This window comes from Lepisosteus oculatus, chromosome 14 (genome assembly GCF_040954835.1).
Source record: "Lepisosteus oculatus isolate fLepOcu1 chromosome 14, fLepOcu1.hap2, whole genome shotgun sequence".
In the NCBI taxonomy this organism is placed as follows: Eukaryota; Metazoa; Chordata; class Actinopteri; order Semionotiformes; family Lepisosteidae; genus Lepisosteus; species Lepisosteus oculatus.
Window position 1 is genome coordinate 7,760,634 of NC_090709.1, and position 4,037 is coordinate 7,764,670.

At 38.9% G+C, this 4,037-nt stretch overlaps 1 non-coding gene across 1 annotated transcript; it reads left to right on the forward strand.

Moving 5' to 3' along the window:
• The first annotated feature begins 799 nt into the window (after positions 1 to 799).
• trnak-uuu (transfer RNA lysine (anticodon UUU)) lies at positions 800 to 872 on the forward strand. The gene has a single exon. It is a non-coding gene; the product is annotated as a tRNA-Lys (tRNA).
• Positions 873 to 4,037: the final 3,165 nt, after the last annotated feature.

The window sequence follows — 4,037 nt, forward strand, 5'->3', positions numbered from 1 at the left end:
AGCTGTTTAACACCCTCTCCTCATACAGACTGACGCTGCAGAAACACAGGCTGCAAACAGGGTTTCGGTTGTGGATCCATCTCCACATGGGGGAAAGGGACAGCAAGGAAAATACAAGAGAAGAAACTGAAAGAATTGTGCTCACTGCAAAGTAGAAAGGAAAGAGGTGGCCGGATACGTAAAACAACTCCGCAGATAATTTGTAACGACATTCTTTGGTGACAATCAGCGGTCGGATTTCTCTTCAGGTTCAGCTCTGCAGTTTGAACGTACATTCTCCGAGATTGGTTAGTTATATGTGATCAGCTGATATTAAATAGGACTAATAAGAATCAATACAATTGATGTCTGGCAAAGGCAAATAACCTTTGTACATGATCTGGAATGTGACTGGTTAAATTTCAGCACAGTTGCTACCCCCTTTATAAAGGGTGTGCACACTTATACAACCAAGACATTGAAAGTTTTTTTTTTTATTATTGTTCCAAAAAATGTTCCATTTGTTTTCTTTCTTAAATGTTGTTGATTAAAAGATCTTATTAAATGCGAAAAAATCTGATTGTGAAAAGGTCAAATTCTTAGTGAAAAAATCAGTAATGTGAGGAAAGATGACTTGTGGGAGCCCCTTGACTCCTCGTGTCGTTCTGTATTTCTCGCTCATTCTACTGGGAGTTGTGCCGTCGCTTCTGGATAAAGTCTGTCAGTGGTCATTCCAGATGGGTCAGGTATGACTGCACTTCGGCACAAGAAGAGACATGTGATTTGCGAGGATCCCAGCAGTGGCTTTGCTTTTTCTAGAGCCCAGATATCTCAGTAGGTAGCGCATCAGACTTTTAATCTGAGGGTCCAGGGTTCAAGTCCCTGTTTGGGCTGTTGTGCTTTTCTTCAATGTATTGTGAATGTCATTCTAAATCGTCTTTTATCTTTCCCTCTTCTAGCTGTACTGTGGTTATTTTAAATGTTCATCACTTGTATTTTCTTTAGTGTTTCCTTTCACAAACCAAAAATGTTCAAGGTGATCTTCCTCCCACACTCCACGTAAATAAATTAAAAGAAATCACAGTAGAGTAAAGGACACGCAGTGAGGAGCTCCTGCAGTGAGTACTCTTGAATACGACAAGAGGAAAGGCACACTGCACATCTGCGGAACATCGCAAAGTATTTTTTTTATTAAAGGTTCAAGGAAACCTGAATATGTTTGCTAGAAGTATTTCAGAATCACAGTCAAATCGAGTATGATTGCTGCACAGATCTGCCGTGTGAATTTAGAATACTGTTTGTGCGTTGTATAAAATACGCTGTTCAAAGCTTTTAAAAAACTACAGAGATACGTTTCGGAATGCGTCTTCCTGTAAAAATAAAATCTCTACACGGGTGCTATAAGCAGAGTCTGAAGCCTGCTTAACAGAAGAACTATATTCAGAGGGCCAAAGAAGTGAATATTTCACCAAGTGAGAGAAAGCATCTCAGAAAAAGGAGGTGCAGTCTCTTCCATGCAGAATAACACCACAAAGTCAGACTACAAGTGCTGAAAAGCTGCTATCAAGGGTAACCCGGCCGAGCGCTCTAAGGAGCTGGATTAAAGCTCCGTCTCTTCGAAGGCATGAGTCGGAATCCCACTGCTGCCCAGTATCTCCTTGTTAAGAATCATGGTTTTGTTGTTGTACATTCTGCACGATTAAATCAGTTTCAATAGAATTAATTTGAACAGTCATATTTGTTTTATTCCTCCTACCATGGCAATTTGTGCTCAAAGATTTAACTTTTTTGTATTTTAAAAAACATGCTAGCCTTGATGGGAAAGTAAGCGGAACTGCAGGTGTGGTGGCCAAGTGGTAAGACGTCGGTATCAATAAGGTCAATAATCTGTTAAACATTTTATGCCATTTTTTCCATAGATGATGTTCACGTTGGAACAGTGAGAAAGGTGTGCCTGGATGCGCTTGAACCATCACCTTACTATAATTTTAGTCCCAACCTGGCCGCACTAAGCAATTGTACCACAGAGTTTTCTCCATTTGCAGTTTTGGGTAAAAAATAATCTGCACTTTTAAGCAAGTATTGTATTTAAATTTTGCAAATTTCTTGAAAAAGGTTGTTTCAGAGAGAAACTGAGTAGATAGAAATAGCCCAGTCAGTAGAATATTGAACTTTTTATCTCTAGGTCCCTAGTCAGGCGACTGATTTTCTTGCAACTACTGTGAATAGATGGTCTTTTGTCCTTCAGTTTTTCAAGTTGTTCTATGAATGTTTGAAATGTTCAATATTTTTCATGCTCTTAAGCACTTTCCATAACAAAGTTTATGGTGTTCTTGGTGCTGTGCTGCACGTAGATAATGTAGACGAGAGCACAGGTAACAATACAGGACAAGCAGTGAGGAGCTCCCATAGCTTTCAATTCAGTGCAGAGTCCAGAGGGAGGCCTAGGTCGCTAAACAATCAACAGGTATCTAATAATGACATTCACAAAGGTGACAATGCGTTTTTTCAACATATCCTTACATTTACCCATACAGCACAATTTTCTATACCCTCAAATCCCCAATGTAACTACTTTCTCCTGAGAAACACAAGTATAGAGTGAAATCACAATAACTTATACAACAAATCTATTCAAACGCCCAGATATGACAGAACACACCCCTTTAAATATGTATTTCCTTCATTTCAGTTTTCTTCCCTCCCCAGGATACCTGAAAATTCAATATCGCATATTAAAGGCTGTACATGTAATACATCTACTAATAAAGATGGACATTAAAGTTAATTATTAAAAAATTACACTTTTCATTAAGACATGTATTGATAAAATTATTGTGAATAGTTGTGGTGTCTGGAAAGCAATTTTTGTTAAATATAACAATTTTCAAGTGAGTGGTGCATAAGCTTGTTATTTAGTGACTTAATTATTTCCACTGCATTCACAACAGTTCTAATGTGTTTGCTTGTTCCGCATAGCCTGCTACTGAGTTGTTTTTGGAAATGAAACCTATAAGAACATTATTTAAGATGCACCATGGCCCAGAATCGTTCATTGGGACTAGGATTAATATCAATTGAAAGTACTCCAAAATAAAATATTTAACCTGAATATTAAAAGAGTAGGAAAGTATTAAAACAACACCATAACGTCTTGACTTCCAATCTTCTTCCAGGTTCAGGCCATGTACAGTAAAATGACATAATCAGTTGAGTCATGCCGAGGCTGAAAGTTTAAGCCTCACCTGGAGCAGCCTGGTTTTCTGTCTTGACAAAAAAAGCGTTTTGTTCCACAACGGCGTGAAATGATCATGTCTTTCACTCTACTTCTCTCTTGTAGTAAAGCAGATCTTGCTAGGTGAGCATTTGCTCCGGTAAATTAGGTCACTTTTCATGTTAACTCACTTCTTCTAAACACAACATTTCCTGGTGCATGTTTTCTCCATGAAAAAAGACATTTTCCCTTACATGATTTCTCATTTTGTTTCATCAAAGAGTACAGAAAGAAGAAAGAAAGGAAAAGTGTGGTAAATGAACTCTGTCGTCTGTGGGAGATGTCAAGCGCATTGGACATGAAAAGTGCCCAATAAAAGCCATTTCTCTTCGTTTCTCTTACAGTCAGGGCTCCTGTTCCGTGTAAAGGAGGCAGCTTGCTCAGCCAGCAGACTCAGGGCTTACTGAACGCTGGTGTCTCAGAGTGGTGTGTCCAAGCGGCTGTAAAAGAGGAGAATTCTGCAGGCGCTGTAGCTTAGTTGCTTTAAGTATCTGTCTCGTTAACTGGAGATCCTGGCTCCACATCCCAGCTGTGCCCTTCTTCCTGTCTTTTTGTGCAGAAAGTACCATTTTGGACAACCGCATAGGGCTTGATTTAGTTTAATGCATTAATGCATTTCCTTTCTGCAACAACTTGTTTTTCAAGAAATTCATACAGCTTGTGAAAAATGAAATTTAATTCTTGGCTATCAGAGCAGTAGGAATATTGCCGACTGACAAGAAAATGCAAGCAATGTTTATTTTCTTACCAGAAAGGTGCGAATGGAGCAAAGCCTTTCTCATCA